The following is an 18,799-nucleotide window of genomic DNA, read 5'->3' as shown; positions in this document are numbered from 1 at the left end:
CTTTCTCTAAATCACACACTGTTGAGGCAATCTTCTTCTCTTAAACCAGTGCCTGGGTTTCAAATTTAGGGATTTCCAACCTCAAGATTATTCACGAGATAACCCCAAGGCTGAAAATCGAAGTCTAAGGATAACTTAGACATAGAAAAGCAGAGGACACAGATCTAAGAAGATAGCTTGAATTAAAGATAATTAGAGATAAAGGGGGAAACAATGGACCCTGCCACCATTTGCTCTTGTAGACCACATAGGAGACAGCTCTTTCTGAGAAGTCTGCCTTCCTGATCTTTAATCAATAAATCATTAGGAAAAATCCCCAGACACTAAGGACCAATCAAAGGTCTTTCCTGGTCTTCTCAGCAAGGAGAGAGGCCATGTACTTTGTTATTTCATTCCCTACTCTTCCTTCCTTTGTACCCTCCCTGCTTTCTTTGCTGAGGTGGATTCAGAACAATGCATATATGTCAGTTAGGGGACACAGAAATGTACAGTCAGAAAGACTCGAATTGAAATCCAGCCTCAGATACTTACTAGCTGTGTTAACCTGGGCACATGACATAACCTCTCCCTTGCTCAGTTTCCTCTTCCACAAAACAGGGATAATAACAGCCCCTACCTCCCAGGGTTTTTATGAGGCTCTAATGAGATAATAATTGTAAAGCACTTGGCACAAGTGCCTGGCACATAGTGGGCACTGTCAAAATGTTGATGATGATGATGATGATGATGATATATTACTTGGTTGTTTGATAAAACATTTATTAATTGCTTATTTTGTGACAAACAGTATGATAAGTTATGGTGATAAAAAAGCAAGAAAGTAAGACCTTCCTTACTTTCAATGAGCTCACATTCCTATTGGGAAGATAACACAGAAACGGAGCTGGAAAGGAGGAGAAGGGCACCCTTTGTGCATGGGGTGGGGGAGGGCAAGGCTGCTGCGATGGAGGTAGAGTAGACCAGAGAATGAGTCAGAAGGGAAGTGAGTATAAAGGTAGGAGCTTCTGATGACATTGTGGTTAAATTGTTTGTTGTTGTTATAAAGCAGGGGTTTCTTTTGCTTTCTTTAACAATGTTTTTTGTTTGTTGTTACAAAAAATAACTTTGTGAGGAGGAAAGGATGAGATGTACATTTGGACAAAAAAATAGATGTAAAATTCAAAATTCATCAATAAAAGTAATTATTACTGTAATGCCCAAAATTCAACACAATATCTCCAAAGTATATGTAGCTTTTAGGAACATAAAACATACTTTCTTTCTCTACTGGCAGAGCACATGAGTTTCCTCCTTTTTCTCCTTGCAGTGAGAGAGAATAACATTTGAACATTTCAACAAAGTTCAAATCTCAGTTTTGCTCCCAGGGCCAGTCACTTCTTTTTGAGCCTCTGTTTGTTCATGCTTTGAATAAAGGGATTGGACTAGAATATATCTAACTGGTCTTTCAGTGTTAAAATACGAAAATCCAATGAACCTTCTATGGATTATTCATGACAAGTGCTTTGGAATAAGGTCCCTGAGAGACTGTCGATAGGTAAAAGGTAGAAAGAAAGACAGAGAGATAGATAGATGGATGGATGGATAGATGGATGGATGGATGCATGGATAGATGGATTTCATGTATACAGTGCTTTAATGTTTATAAAAACCTTTAGAAGTATTATTTCATTTCATCCTTACAGCAACCTTGGGAGGTAGGTGTTATTATCCCTGTTTTACAGATGAGCAAACTGAGACGAGTTGTACCTGAAGCAGTTAAGGGAGAACAGTTTTCTTTGTGGAAAGGAACACATTGGGGAATCTCAGCTTCTCTGACCTCTCATCCTCACTTTCTCTGTGAATCCTTAATGGAGGAAAGATGTGTTAAACAACCTCTTGTAAATCCATCCTCAAACACAGAAAAGCAAAGTGTCTAAGATTTGGAAGGGATTTCAGATGTCATCTGAAGGTATTCAGTCTTCCCCTGAACAGGAATCCCTGTCTAACATTCTTGAGGAGATATCACCAGGCCTATGCTGGAAGATCTCCAGATGCATGAACCTCACTATCTCTGAAGGTGGCCCATAACACTTTTGAACAGCTCCCATTCTTAAGAAGATCTTCCTTCCCTGGAGTCTAAGTCTGCTTCTTTGTACTTTCTACCTAAGGATCAAGGTCTTTCCTCTGGGGTCAAGCAGAAACAAGTTTCTTCTTTGGGACAGCCCTTCAAATACTTGAAGTCTACTATCATGTACTCCTTGAATCTCTTTTCTGACCCCAACCCATCTGACTCAGCAGCTATAAAACTCTTTAGAGTTGGCATAGTATTTTATATGTATCATGATGTTTGAGCCAACCACTTGGTTCAATGAAGTCATCCTTCCATTTGGTATTGTTTCTTGACCTCTTATCATTCTGAACTTATTCCTTTGCATGTGCTCCAGTTTGTCCATTTCCTTCCTCTCTAAATTGAGCACAGTACTCCACATGTGTTGTACTGAGGGCAGAACACAGTGAACCTATCACCTCCTCCAGTCTGCCTATAGGAGTATGGGAAGAATTGACAGATAAATATATTTCCACAAATATATTTATAAATACTCTAATAGACACTTCTAAAGATAGGCTTATCAACATGTTCATCTACACATTAGGAAAGTTCTCTGCCAATACTAGAGCTATCATCCAAACAAATTAAAAAGTGTGTACCCCAGCATGAAAGGAACTGAAGAAGAACTAAAAGGGAAAGGTTTTACTTGAGAGAGTCCTGAGTTGGTGGATGATGAGCAGAAACCTGCTACCCAGAGGCTTGATGTAACTTGGACTGATAATAAAGGAATCCGAGTAACCAAGGCAAGCTCACCTTGGAGTAGGAGCAAAGGAGGGTGGAGGCAGGTAGAAAAGGGGGGTGTCTAGCATAATCTGGAGGTAGAGTTAGATGGGGAAATGCTCTGGGTGATTTAATTCAGACCTCCAGAAATGAAGGAACAACTTATCTCAATCCCTTTTATCTCCCAAAGTGGACAAAGTTGTTTGCTGTAACCACTCTGTGTCACTTTAAGGATCCAGTCACCTAGTTCCATGGCAAGAAAAGGATATCAAACTTCATTCTACTTGGATCTATCCTTGCTGATTTGCTCTGTGACTGAGATGAAGGTGACTGATATGGGAGGGACCTCAAAGGTTATCTGGTCCAAGCTTCTACGCAAATTACTAATCTTCTCTACAACAATTCCACAAAGTGATTATCAAGTATCTGCCAGAAGATCCCCCAATGACAGTAAACCCAGTACCTCCTTCTGCCCCAGTAGACACACCCCATTCCTCCACTCCATTTTGATTCTCTTGGATATTTCCAAAATTAGGAAGTTCTTTTTTTAAGTCAAAATTTACCTCCTCACAACTTGTACTTATAAGCTCCTGGTTCAACTAGAAATGCCAGTCATACCCTCCAGGGTAACCAGAACAAATTTAATTCCTCCTTCATATGAAATTTTTAATGTATCAGAAGATAGGTACCAGGTCTACCATATATAGGTATTTATGTCTTCAGAAAAGAAGATAAAATATTCATTTTGAAGGCCCAGTGTAGGAATGAATTTTCCAACAGACTTTCTGGGTCCTCTAAATCACCAAAAGTGATAGAAATGCATATTAAAAAACATTTTGATTTCACAGCACTCTTTGAAAAATGGCAAAGGTGATGAAAATTGGAATGATCAATACTTGAGATACTATGGGAAGACGGGTACAATAATTCACCACTGGTTTAGATGTAAATAGGTGCAACCATTCTAGATAACAATTTGGAATTATTCAAGAGGAATGATCAAGCTTGTGTACCCTTTGAGCTAGCTATCCCACCCCTGGGCATACGCCTCAGTGAAGTCAAAGACAGAAATAACAGTCCAATAAGAGTTCTAAAGTATTTGTAATAGTATAGTTTGTGGGAGGAAGGAACTGGAAACAAAGTTAAATTCCTCATCAAGTTTGAGAATGGCTGAAAAAAAATGATGATATATGAATGTGATTAAATATTATTGCATGGTAACAAACAAGGAATGATAGGCATTCAGGAAAACATTGCAAAGATTTGTGTTACTTCACACAGTGAAATAAACTACCATCTACAAGATCAACCTACAAAGTGACTGCCACAATGCAAATGGAAACATCGCCAAAAGGAAGGCACAATGAGAAAAAGAAAAAAAAGTGAAGATCCCAGAAAACTCCAGAAGAGTTCATTTAACAGATATCTATTAGTTGCCTACTGGATTCCAGGCACTGTGCTAAGTTCAATCAAAAATCAGGGAAATATCACTTGCTCATCAAGTCAGAGAGGCAGCATGTGGTATACATTGCCAGAGGGTTTTCCATTTGTCAGGTGCTTTTGTTTCATCACTTTCTCTTTGTCACAAGTGACAGTTACATCTGGATGGAGAGGAAGGAAAGACTATTATGTGAAAACAAACGGCATCAGTAAAATGTTTTTTAAACAAGAAAAGTAAAATCAAATCAAAAAGCATTTAGTAAACCCCTACCATATTCTAGGCACTGTACTAAGTTCAGGGCATACCAAGAAAGACAAAAGCAAGCCCTGGCCATGGGGTGAAGTTGAATGGAAAAATATTTCCTAAATGCTTCCTGTGTGCCAAATATTGTGCTGAGAATGTACGATATTCCTCTCTCAAAGAACTAAGGGAATTAAAACATAAGGAAGAGTTCAGTTGTAGGAGAGAGCATCAGTGATCCTAATGATTCCGTGGCAGGGTCAATGACAAGTCTCAGAATTTTTTGCATGTAGCTAGAATGCTCAGAGCTACCAATTAATCTCTTGTCCCCAAGTACCTTTTCCATCATGATTCTCCTCTCTCTTAAAGCCTTATACATTATTTTATAATTACAAAATAATGTATTTGCATGTCTTCTTTTGGATCTAAAACAACCCTCTGAGAGAGAAACATAAAACATTTTTATCCCCTTTTCAAAACTCAGAAGTATTGAGTGTTCCCAAATGAAAGTAGTACTATTTCCATTTTACAGTTGGGAGAACTGAGGTTCAGAGACATTATGTACTTTTCCTGAGGTCCTGCAATGGAAGACTTAAATACAGGTAATCCAAACTCCAGTATACAGACAATAAATGTACAATAACCTCTTATAATTCTCTCCCCCAAACCCAGGAAGGATCCTTTCTTTATAGCCATCTTGTTTAGTCTGCTCCTCTGTCAGTCCTGATTGCCAGACTTAGCCTAGGATTATATGAGAGGGTAATGCTGGTAGTAACTATCCAACAAGAAGTTATTTGAGTGAGGATGAAAGGTAGGACTGGCCTTATGAGATGGGGAATGAAAATACATAGGCCCTGTAAAAATTCTTGATGGAACTCAAGCTCTTTCTCTTATTCTAGTGACCAATCCTTTGTCCTGAGCCTCAGAAGAAGAAAAAAAATAGCCTTCTCACTCTTAACTTAAACTCTGCTTGGATTGCACTACCAACACCTACTTACTGTTGTGACCCAGCTTTCTACTTTGGTTCAACCCCATATTCCAGGTTATTGACTCTGGCTTTGTAGATCAATCTAATCCTTCTTGACCATCATTGAGGGCAAACCTTCCAACTTCCATCGTTCAGAGTTTTCAGCCTGTGGGAAGAGCCCAAAGCAAGTGGTTAAGACTAGGAGGAACTGTATATGTTTGTGTAAAAGTGTACATACTTGTTGCTTTCAGGATGCCTGTCCTGAGATTTTTAGGGACTTACTGTCAAGGAGGGGACAAAAGATGAGGGAGCAAATGTCCTTCCTAAATTCGTCCTCTCTGTTGCTGCGTTCTCCGAAAGGATCCCCTAGATCTCCGATAGAGTCATGTGAAGAGATGGCCAAAGCCAAGGAAGGCTAGAGTTTTATGAAACTACAGCAAGTCAGAGATGGAAGAAAGAGGCTATCTAGTCCAGTTCTTCCATTTGACGGGGAAGGAAACGAGACTCAGTGAGATGGGTAATTATCAAAAGTATTCCACAGATGTTGTAGAGAGATCAGCAAGGATGTGGTGCTCCATAGCATACTCTGAAGAGATACTCAATAGGAGACATGGAGTCATGGATTCTCTTGCTAAAGATGACCAGGACAGAAGATAGAGCTCCTGGCACCAGATTCCTTCCCTGACCTCCTGAGTCTTGGGTTGAGGGGAAATGACTGGTGTTGAAGAGGTGGAGGCCTCTTGGCATAGTTCAAAAAAGCCAAGGTTCATTTTGAAGGTAATTGACTGAGGAGTTCTCAAATGTATAGTTGGGGAATGAGATGAGGCATTGGATGAATGGGATTTTCAGGGGGCCCGGGGATAGAAATGACTCCTTTCTCCTGAAGTACAAATCATGGTTGAAGAAGCTGGTAACCAGTATTCATTGGGGATTCTGCTTTTGAAGGGTTCAGGAATCTAGTTCAAAAATCTTCATTGATCATTAGAGGCAGTGTAGCATTGGAAGGAGAGCACTTGCTAAGGGTCAGGAGATCTGGGTTTGAATCCTGTCTCAGAATCTTCCCATGCAGTGGGATATTGGGAAATAATGCATCTCTGATATGGGCAAAATAATGTTCTCTGAAATCCCTTCCAGCTCCCAATCTATGATCACATGATCTTGTACTAGTACTGCCCATCTCACATGTGATGTAGAGAAGAGATTTCTGCAGCTTACATTTCTGTATTCTTTTGAGTTATATTAGCTAGAGGCAGTGTGGTATAGTAGAGTGAAGGAGGCAGGAAGACTTGGGTTCCAGTCCTGCTTCTTACACATTCAAATAGTGTGATCACTCTGGGCAAGACACAGTCTTTCTGGGATTCAGTTTCTTCATCTGTAAAATGAGAGAGCCAGACTAGATGGTCTCTGAGGCAGGAGGTGGAGGAGGGGTGGGTGGGGTGCCCAAATGTTATCTCATTGGATCCTAAGCACACACCTCCTGGGCTAGGTGTTACTCTTTGTCTCACCTGACTGATGGGCAAACTGAGGCTGAGAGAGATGAATTGACTTGCCCTGGGTCATACAGATAATTAGTGTCTGAGGCCAGATTTGAGTTCAGTCGTCCTCATTCCAAGGTTGCTGCTCTTTCCCCTGACCCAGCAGCTATCTCTGGGTTCCCTGATCCTACAATCCACTCAGTGGCTGAGGTAATGATTCTTTAAGACTCCTGAGTTGCAAGTGGGTTGCTGATCTACCTCAGTGGAGGCAGTTTTCCACACCAGAGTTCGCTGCACCAATGAAACCATTTAGGGACCTTTATGGGCTCTAAGAAGGTAAGACGTTTAGAAGCAAAACTTGGATGGAAGGGAAGAATTTTGCTCCAAATCGAGCTGCAGCTTAATACTGCAGAGTATTGTCCTAGAGAGTCCTGAATTTTACGGATGTTTATGTAGATGTACTGCTAGATTGCAACTAGATGGCACAGTAGATTGAGTGTTAGGCTTGGAATCAGGAAGACCTCAGTTCAAATCTGGCCTTTTCAATTGCTTGCTGTGGGACCCTGGACAAGTCACTTCAGTCTGTTTATCTCACTTCCTCGTTTGTAAAGAGAAGCTGGAGAAGGAAATGGCAAAGCACTCCAGTATCTCTGCCAAGACCCAAAGGGGGTCATGAAGACCCAAAGGGGGTCATGAAGAGAGAGACACAATGATAATGACTGAAACACAACAAAATGGTCTGCATATATATGTGTGTGTATGTGTGTGGGTGTATGTGACATCTAAGTGGTACAGTGGGTAGATCACTGGGCCTGCAGTCTGAAAGACTGAGTTCAAATCCAACTGAAGATGCTTACTAGCTGTGAAACCCTGAACAAGTCACTTAACTTCTGTTTGCTTTGATCCACTATAGAAGGAAATAGTATACCACTCCAGTATCTTTGCCAAGGAAATCCCAGGGACAGTATCAAAATGCTAAAAGATATAACATCAGAAGATGAACTTCTCAAGTTGGAAAGGGCGTGCCTGCTCTGGTCCATGGGATATGAAAATTTCGACACACCTGACCACCACCAACAACAGCAAAGTTAGACACCAGGTAGTTAGGGAGAGAGGGCATTAGCAGCTGGAGTAATTAGGAAATGTTTCATGTAGAAGAAGGTGGTACTTAAGCTGAAACTTGATGCAAAAGCAAGATTTAAGGAGATAGAGATGAAGAGGGAAAAGATCTTGGGCATGGAGCCTGTAAACAGGAGACAGAGAGAGACCAGTTTGGCTGGATTGCCTTAAGTGAGGAGAGTAATGTGCAAAGAGGCTTGAAAGATTCATTGGGTTGTGGAGGATGCTAAAAACCAAACAAAAGAATTTTTATTTCTGTCTTAGAGGTAAGAGAAAGACACTGGAGTTTATCAAATGGAAGAGTGACATAGTCAGATTTGAACCTTAAGGCAAATGACCTTAGCAGCTGGGGAAGAGAAGTGAGGCAGAGGGACCAATTAGGTAGTGGTTGCAATAATCTAAGCAAGAGAGGAAGGGATTCAGGTGGTGGCTGTGTGAGCAGAGACAAGGGGCCTGATTCCACTGATTCTGTGAAAGGAGAAATGTCAAGATTTGTCTCCTGGTTGGCTACGTGAGAGCGAGGAGTGTAGGATAAAGCTGAGTGAGAGACTTTGAGACTTGGAACGATGATGTTGTCTAAGACCAAAACAGGGAAGTTAGGAAGAGGGTTGAGTTTGGGAGGAACAATAATTAGTTTTGTTTTGATCATATTGAATACGAGGTGTTTGGGGGACAACAAGCTAGTAATGTCCCATGGGGAGTTTGTGATGTGAGGCTGAAACTCAGGAGCAAGGTTCAGGATGGATATATAGTTCTGAGAATAACCAGCACAGAGTTGGTCATTAAATCCTCATGAGATGATAAAATCCTAAGAAAGTACAGAAAGAGTAGAGGGTCTAATTTAGGTCCCAGTTAAACTATCTGGGCTAACTTCTTAGAATAGGGAAATCCTGGGATTTTTGGTACAAGTTCTTTACTTTTGCCCTCCAAAGAGGTATACATGCAGTATAGATTATCCTAACACTCTATTTTGCATTTCATCATTAAAATGAATGTATATAAAAGCCTTTGCTGAATTTCCTTTCTGTTCTATCATCATTGTTTGAAGGTGACTAGTTTCTCTAAGACAGGGAAGCTCAAGCTCTTGCATGATCCTATGAACCCAGGAAATCCAGGTCCACTTATGGACCTGGGGCTCATGGTTACAGAACCAGCTTTAGCTAAGAGCAGAAGGACTCATCACCAGAATATTGGCCATAGCAACTTCTCTATGAAATCTATGCAATGGTCTTATTTGTCCTGGTGTGAGGACTGCCTCAACTCATTGACATCACAGATCTTTGTTGCTGGCCTCAACCCCACCTTCTGGAGAAAGTAAACTCTTTGATGGTACACACAGCTTGATTTTTCTTCTTTGTATGCATAGCAAAATGCCTGATGCAAAAGATATATTGAGAATTCTTTTTTTTTTTAGGTCATACATATAGAATTGTATTAAACATATTTCCACATTAATCATGTTGTGAAAGAAGAATCAGAAAACAGGGAGAAAACCATGAAAAAAAACCCCAAAAAGCAAATGCTTCACTCTACATTGAGATTTCATAGTTCTTTCTCTGGATGTGGATGGCATTATCAATCATGTGTTTTTTGGAATTGTCTGGGATCACTCTACTGGTGAGAAGAGCTAAGTTTATCATAGTTGATCATCACCTAAGGTTGCTGTTACTGGGAACAATGTCCTGCTGTTTCTGCTCACTTCACTCTGAATTAGTTCATGTAAATCTTTCCAGGATTTTGTGATATATTAGCAATTTTTGTTAAATTTAGCTGAATTATAGCGGAAGTAATAGGGAATTGTGGTTGAGTTCATGAAGAATGGGAGTGCAGTGAGGGAAGAGAGTGGAATACAGAAAAAAAAATGAACACTTGCGGTTTTCTCTTTTAGCAAAGGAAAAAGTTGCACAAAATGCATTCTCTCAAAGAATTCTAAGATTCTTTACCTCATGGTCCCTCCCCTCATGGAGTTTACACAGTCACTGTCCTTTCCCAATTTTATGATTCTACATAGCATCAGATTTCCTACAGGTCTGTCTCCTGGGCTCTAGCCCATTGAGTTTGGTGTCTGGTATGTAGGAGAAGCAGAGATCCACCACCTCTGCCACCTCCAGCTTGGATCCTGAGGGCATCCCACCAATCCCTCAATCTATGTGTAGGTGTAACTAGGTGTGTAAGTAGGTCTCTGCCCTAGTCCAAACTGACTTTTCCTTACATGGAGTAGATCTCAAGAACTCTTTCTTCTAAATGATTGTCTTTCCATCTTCCTTTCTCAAGGAAAAGTCCTTCCTAATCTTTCCTCAACACAATCTTTCCCTGTAAGCCAGAGAGCAATAATATCACCACTTCACTCCCTTCCTTCCTCCCTCCCAAGCTAGGAGTGATAGACTTGGACATGACAAGCAGGGAGGGGGTCCCACAGCTAATTTGTACTTTGTTATCATGTTAGCATTGGCTCTGTTTGTTTGGGACCAAGAGGCTCTGGGTACTCAATAACAGATAAAGCCTCCAAGCTCTGGATCAGAGGCTCAGACCCCTTTGACTCCTGACCTGCCATTAATGCCAACTGATTATTCTGTTGACTGAGGCTGGCAGTGGGAAGTGGGAACGAGGGGCAGATACCCCACATTAAGTAATGTAATGGCACGCTGAGCTTGGGTGGAATGACCATCTCTTAGATTACCAGATTTCTACTGGCAAGCTATATCCCATATCTTAAATTTTGTATGACCTTTGATCATATTGAGCACAAGTGTTTGGAACTTAATTCTTAAGGTGACTATATAATTCTTTCCAATTTCACCCACGAAGCGATTTTTTTTTTACAAATATGGTTCCTTTTTTTCAATATCTCCATCACCTATATTTTTGGTTTTTCTAGGGTGGTCCCACAGATTGCTTTTCCAGAAGGATCTGTATCCTTTCCTGACTGAAAAAATGGAGAGTTAAAATATGAAATCAGTTCAACAATAATTTATTCAATCCTTACTATATGCCAGGCATGAGCTTAGGTAGAACTTTTGTCTATGTTCTTCCTCAAAGTGGGAAACAGCCTCCCCAACTCTAGCTCAGCCACTAAGTGCATGCACAGTGAGGGATTCCAGGTATGGGAAAGCCTTTATTCTTCCCAATGCAGAAAATACCTAATATTCAAGGGATGTGCAGGACCTCATGAATAAATACAGAAACGTACAACATAAATATAAGTAATTACACTTATTAGGATTAAACTGAAGGTAAATGTCCTTTATGTGGCTGCTGAAGAAATCTTTCTCATTCTCCTTGGACTGTCAAAGTTAAGCACTATCACAAATACAGGCAAGGTCCTCATATCCAACCCTAACATAGTATGGATTGGATCCCCTAAATGCAAAACAATCTTCTTCCTTCTGCAAATCACACACTGTTGAGGCAATCTCCTTCTACTAAACCAGTGCCTGAACTTTTAACTTAGGAATTTTCAACCTCAAAATTACTGATGAGGTAATTCCAAGACTGCAAAGTGAAGTCTAAGGACAATTTAGGGTTAGAAAAGCAGAGGAAACAGATTTAAAAAGATAGCTTGAATTAGAGATAAAACACAATGGAAAAGGGGAAAAATGGATGGATACTCCCATCATTTGCTCTTGTAGATCACCTGGGGGACAGCTCTTCTTGAGAAGTCTACCTTCCTGATCCTTAATCAATAAATCATCATGAAGCAGTCCCAGACACTGAGGATCAAGCAAAGAACTTCCCTGATCTTCTCAGGAAGGGGAGAGGCCATGTACTTTGATCTCTCATTTCCCACTTCTTCCTTTGTACCCTCCCTGCTTTCTCTGCAGAGATGAGTTCAGAATATTGTATGTATGGGGTAGGAGACAGCGTGGCCTGCAGGGAGAAAGACTTGAATTCAAATCCTGCCTCTGATACTCACTAGCTGTATCAACCTGGCACACCATGTATCTTCTGTCCAGCTCAGTTTTCTCATCTATAAAATAGGGACAATAATAGTCCATACCTCCCAGGGTTGTTATGAGTCTCTAATGAGATAATAATAGCAAAGCACTTAGCACAGTGCCTCACACATAGTGAGCACTATAAAAATGTTAGTGATGCTGCTGCTGCTGCTATGTTGTTTGATTCGTTGACTGATAGAGCACTTTTAAAATACTTAGTATGGGTCAAACAGCGGGCTAAGTTTTGGTGATACAAAAAGAAGAAAGTAAGACGTTCCTTACTTTCAGTGAACTTATATTCCAATTGGAAAGATGACACATAAGGGGAACCTGAAAGCAGAGGAAGGGTTCCCTATTTGGGGTGTAAAGCAAGGCAGCTGCAGTGGAGGTAGAGTGGACCAGAGAATGAGGCAGAAAGAAGTGAGGAATAAAGAAGGGGCTTCTGGTGATGTGGAGGTTAAATTTTTTATGCAAACTATTTTTTTGAATTTTTAAAAAATCCTTTTTTTTCGTTATTGTCACAAAGCAAAATAGCTTGCTGGGAAAGAGAGGACAAGATATACATTTAGATAAGAAAGAGATATGAAGACTAAAATCCATTCATAAAAATAAATTTTTAAGTGTACTGTCCAAAATTGAACAGAGTATTTCCAAAGGATATATAACTTTCAGGAAGACAAAACATACTTTCTTTCCCTACCAGCTGAACAGGTGAGCTGCTTCCTCTTTCTCCTTGCAGTGGGTAGAGAATAACATTTGGAGTCAGAAGATGTAAGTTCTGTTCCTCAGGGCAGTCACTTCTTTCTATGCCTTAGTTTCCTCATTCATTGAGTGAAAGGTTTGGATTAGGTTATATCTAAACTCTCCTTCAACTTTAAAATACCATAATTCAATGACCCTTCTATGGTTCATCCATAGCTGGTGCTTGTGGCATAATATCCCTGAGAGACTGTAGATAGATAGATACATAGATACATAGATAGATACATAGGTACATAGATACATAGATACATAGGTAGACAGTGGGATAGCATTCATATAGTACTTTACAAGTTTTATTCCATTCCATCCTCACAGAAACCCCATTTTACACATGAGCAAACTGAGAAAGGAAGGTTGTATCTGAAGCAGTTCAGGGAGAAAAGTTTTCTTTATGGAAAAGCACATACTTGGGAATCTCAGCTTCTCTGAACTCTCACCCTCACTTTCTGTGTGAATCTTTGGATGGAATGAAAGAAGAAATGGAAGAACGATGTGATTGCAAACCTCTTGTAAATCCTCCCTCCCCCATAGAGAATGAAAGCATCTAAGATGTGGAAGAGACTTCAGATGTCATCTAATGTAATCTTCCCCTGAACAGGAATCTGTCTCTAACATCCTTGGTGAGACATCAGCTAGTTTGCGCTGGAAGATCTCCAGACACATGGACATCACTTTGTGACAGTAAACTCAGTAGCTGCTGATACCCAGCAAATGCACCCCATTTGTCTACTCCGTATCAATTCTTTAGGATATCTCCAAAATTAGGAAACTCTTTTTTTAAAGCTTTTTCTTAAAGCCGAAATTTACCTCCTCAAAACTTGTACCTATAGGATTCTGGTTGTGCTAGGAATGCCAGGAATACCCTCTAGAGCAGCCAGAACACATTTAATCCCTCTTTCATGTGACAATTCTTAATGTATCAGAAGATAGGTACCAGATTATCTACTACATATAGGTATTTAGGTCTTCAGAAGAGAGATAAAATATTCATTTTTCAGGCCCAATCTAGGAATGAATTTTCCAAAGAACTGTCTAGTGCTCCAAATCACCTAAATTGACAAAATGAAAATGAAAACAATCTTGAGATTTCACAATACTATCTGATAATTGTGAAAGATGATGAAAATAGGGATAATCAATACTGGAGTGACAGTGGAAAGACAAGTACAATAATTCACTGTTGGTAAAGCTGTGAGTGGGTCCAGTCATTCTACATATCGATTTGGAATTATACAAGAAAATTGATAGAGCTTCCATGCCTTTTGACCCAGCTATCCCACCTGTAGGCATATGCCTGATGAAGCCCAAGACAGAAATAACGGTTCTATGTAATTAGTAAAATATTCATAGTAGTACAATTTGTGGAAGTAAGGGACTGGAAATAAAGTTAGATCCCCATCAAATTGGAGAATTGCTAAAAAAAAAAACCCAAACCCCGAACTTTAGTATATCAATGTGATGGAATATTAATGCTTAGTAACAAATAATGAATGACAGGTCTTCAGTAAAAAATGACAAGATTTGTGTTACATCCTATAGTGACATAAAGAGAACCCAAAGATCAATCTACAAAGCGATTGCCACAATGCAAATGAAAATACCACAAAAGGAAACCACACTGAGAAATAGAAAAATATTGAAGAACCCAGAGAACTGAAGGAGACTCAAGTTAACAAGTATCTATTAAATGTCTACTGGGTTCCAGGCTCTGTAGAAAGGTCAGTGAGGAGACAGGCGACTATAGTTCCCTCCTCGTGTCAGAGAGGCAGAATGTGGTATAACTTGCCAGTGGCTTTCCATGCCTTGGGTGCTGGAAAAGGAGAAGAATTTCTTCCCATCAGAATAGACTGTGATATAAAGACCAATGACATCAGTAAAATGCATTTCAAACAAGATAAATCAAATCAAATCAAAAGGCATTTATTAAACTTCTACCTTATTCTAGGCGCTGTAATAAGCTCAGGTCATACCAAGAAAGACAAAAACAAACCCTGACCCTGGAATGGAACTCAATGGAAAAATGTTTCCTGAGAGATCACTGTATGCCAAATACTGTGCTGAGCAAGTAAATAAAAAGTGCAGATAGTCCTTACTCTCAAAGAAGATTTCATCAGGGAAGTCAACACTCATAGAAGAGTTCAACTGCAGAACAGATATCCAGTGGTACTTATGATTTGGTGGCAGGATCAAAGACAAGTCCCAGGATTTTTTGCTTGAAGTGAGCATGCTCAGAATTAGGAATTGATCTCTTGTCCCCAAGTACTTTGTCTACCATGATGCTTCTCTCCCAAAACCTAATACTTCATTTTACAACCAGAAAACAGTTTATTTGCATGTCTTTTCTTTTTTTGGATTTAAAATAAACCTCTGAGAGAGGAAATTAAAAGATTTTTATCCCCATTTTGAGGTTCAGAAATGTTAAGTGACCCTATAAGAAAGTTTTACTATTCGTTTTTTACAAGTGGGAGAACTGAGGCTGAGAGAAATTGAGTGACTTTCCTGAGGTCCTGTAATGGAAGACAATTACTGGTGATCTGACCACTAATACATATACAATCAGGACGCAATAACCTCACAATTCTCCCCAAAGTACCCAGGAAGGATCATTTCTTTATAGCCATCTGTTTAGTCTGCTCCTTTGTCAGTACTGATTGCCAGACATAGCCCAGGATTACATGAGAAAGTAATGCTGGTGAGAACTGTCCAGCAGCACCCCATTTGAGTGAGGGTGGAAGATGGGGCTGGTCTTGTGGCATGGGGAATGAAAATACATAGACCCTGTTAAAACACCTGATGGAACTCACCTCTATTTCTTATTCGGGTGGTCAAAACCTTTATTCTGAGACCCAGAAGAAGAAAAAAAGCTTCTCATACTTACCTTGAACTTTTCTTGGATTGTTCTACCAACCCCTACTTCCTACTGTGACCCAGCTTCCCACTTTGGTTCAACTTCATATTCCAGATCATTGACTCTAGCTTTGCAGAAGCAATCCAAAGTTTCTGGACCATTCTTGAGCTGCCATATTTCAGAGTTCTCAGCCTGTGGGAAGAGCCAGAAACAAGGGGTTAAGACTAGGAGGAAGTGTATATATTAGGATTAAGCTACATATACTTGTTGCCTTCAAGGTGACTGGCCTGAGATTGTCAGAAACTTACTGGTCAGGAGAAGGTTGGAAGAGAAGGGAGCAAATGCCTTTCCTACTTTTGTCTTTTCTAGGACCGTGGTCTCCAGAACGATCCCCTGTGAATGGATGGCCAAAGCCAAGACAGTCTAGAGCTTCATAGAACTACCGAGTATCAGAGTTGGAAGGAAGTTAGAGGCTGTCTAGTCCAACTCTTCTATTTGACAGGGAAAGAAACAAGACCCAGTGGGATGAAATTATTATCAAAAGTACTCCACAAATGTTCCAGAGAGAGCAATAAGGATGTGGTGCTCCATAGCATACTTTGAAGAGATGTTCAATAGGAAACATGGACTGATGGGTTCTCTTGCTAAACAGACCACAGATGACCAAGACAGAAGACAATGTTCCTGGCACCAGATTCCTCTTGTAATCACCTGAGGTTAGGACTGAGGGGAGATGACTGGAGATGGGGAGGTCTCTGGGTATAGTCCAAAAAGGCTGACTGGTAATGTCCAGCTAGGCACTGAAGCATTGGGAGAGTGTGTTTTTGAGGGGTCACAAGGAATGGAAATGACCCACTTAATACCTGGCATTATAAGTTATGGTTGCAGAAGCTGGTAACCAGCATTCTTTGTATGTTCTGCTTTTGAAAGGCTTGGTAACATTGTTCATAAGACTTCATTGATGCTTAGAGGCAGTATAGCATGGGGAAGAAAGCACTAGTTGAGGTTCAGGAGACCTGGGTTTGACTCCTGCCTCAGAAACTTCTCAAGCAGTGGGATATTAGAAATCACTTAATCTCTCAGTCTCAGACTTCTCATCTATAATATGGGCAAAATAATGGCATCTTAAGTTCCTTCCAGCTCTCAATCAATGAACTCACGATCTTATACTAGTACTGCCCACTTCACAGATGTTCTTTAGAGAAGAGCTTTGTTTGGTTTAAATTTCTGTATTCCTTTGAGTTACATTAGCTGGAGGTACTGTGGTGTAGTGGAGTGAAAGCCAGCCTTGAAGACAGGAAAACTTGGGGGTGAGTCCAGCTTCTTACATATACAAATTATGTGATTACCTTAGGCAAGTCCTTTGGCCTTTCTGGGGCTCAGTTTCTTCATCTGTAAAGTGAGAGGGGTAGATCAGGTGGTCTGCGAAGTAGGAAGTGGGGAGAAGGAATTAGGCTTAATGCCAGGCACTGTGCTAAGTGCTTTTCCCAAATGTTATCTCTCTGGATCCTTACCACACCTTTCCCAGACCACTTTTGTCCCACTGGACTGATGAGCAAACTGAGACTGACAGAGATTAATTGGTTTACCAGGGTCATACAGTTAATTACTGTCTGAGGTCAGATTGGAATTCAGTCTTCTTCACTCCAAGTGTGGTACTCTATCCACTGTCCCACCAACTGCCTCTGAGGTCGCTGATTCTACAAACTCCTCAGTGGCCCAAGCTAAGATTCTCTAAGACTCATACATGGTAAGTGAGTTACTGATCTCCCTCAATGGAAGCAGTTTCCACTCCAGAATTCCCTACACCAATGAAATTACAGGAGTGGACTTCTGTGACTTTAAGAAGGTAAGATTTTTAGAAGCAAAACTTTGGTAGAAGTCAAGAATTTTGCCCCAAATGGAACTGCAGCCTACAATGAGGAATACTGGCTTAGGGAGTCCCTAAGTTTTATTTGTTTGTATGTATACATATAGCCAACTTGGTGGCATAGTAGATTGACTGTCAAGTGAAAAATCAGGAAGACCTGAGTTCAAATCCAGCCTCAGACACTTACTAGCTGTGTGCTCCTGGGAAAGTCACTTCACCTTCTTTGCCTCAATGTCCTCATCTGTAAAATGAAGTGGGGAAGAAAATGCCAAACTAATACACTATTTCTGCCCAGAAAACCCCAAATGGGGTAACCAAGAGTCAGACATAACTGAAACAACTCACAACAAGATGTTTTGCATATGTATATGTGTATATATGAATGTATGTATGTGTGTGTGTGTATAAATGTAGATGGGTGTATGTGGCTTGTGTGTGTGTATATATATGGGATTGTTAGGTGGTGCAGTGAGTTAAGCACTGGGCCTGCAGTCTGAAAGACCAGAGTTTCAGTCTGACCTCAGACAGGTACTTCCTGTGCAACCCTGACCAAGTCACTTAACATCTGCCTGCCTGAATCCACCGTAGAAGGAGATGGCAAACCACTCCAGAATCATTGCCAAGTAAAGCCCAGGGACAGCATTAAAATACTAAAAGATATAACACCAGAAGATGAGCTCCTTAAGTTGGAAAGAGGCTGCTTATCACGGTCCACTGGGTCACAAAAAGTTAGACACAACTGAACAGCAACAGCAGCAAAGTTAGACACCAGGTAGTTAGGGAGGGAGGGCATTAGCAGATGGAGGAATTAGGAAAAGCTTCATGTAGAAGAAGTTGGTGCTTAACCTGGAACTTGATGGAAAAGCATGATTTGATGAGATAGAGATGAAGAGGGAAAACATTTAGGCATGGAGTCTGTAAATAGGAGATGGAGTGCCCTTTGTAAGGATCAGAGAGAAGACAGGATTGCCTTAAATGGGAAAGAGAATAACGTACAATGAGATTTTAGAGATTGATTGAATTGTGAAGGAGCCTAAAAGCCAAACCAAAGAGTTCATATTTTTGCACCATCAGTTATAGGAAGACATTGGAGTTCATTACATGGAAGAGTGACATAGTTCGATTTGAACCTTAAGGAAATGACTTAAGCAGGTAGGGAAGATGGATTGGAGAAGGGAAATTAAGTGAGACAGGGGAATCAGTCAGGAAGTGGGTGCTATAATCTAGGGAAGAGATGATATGACAAGTGGTGGTTGTGTGAGCAGAGATAAGGGACTTGATTCCAGTGATTCTATGAAAAGAGAAATGGAAAGATTTGCCCTCTGATTGACTA

The sequence above is a fragment of the Notamacropus eugenii genome, chromosome 2, assembly GCF_028372415.1.
Source record: "Notamacropus eugenii isolate mMacEug1 chromosome 2, mMacEug1.pri_v2, whole genome shotgun sequence".
NCBI lineage: Eukaryota > Metazoa > Chordata > Mammalia > Diprotodontia > Macropodidae > Notamacropus > Notamacropus eugenii.
The sequence above is the reverse complement of the archived record's forward strand: the minus strand, read 5'-3'. Positions refer to the sequence as shown.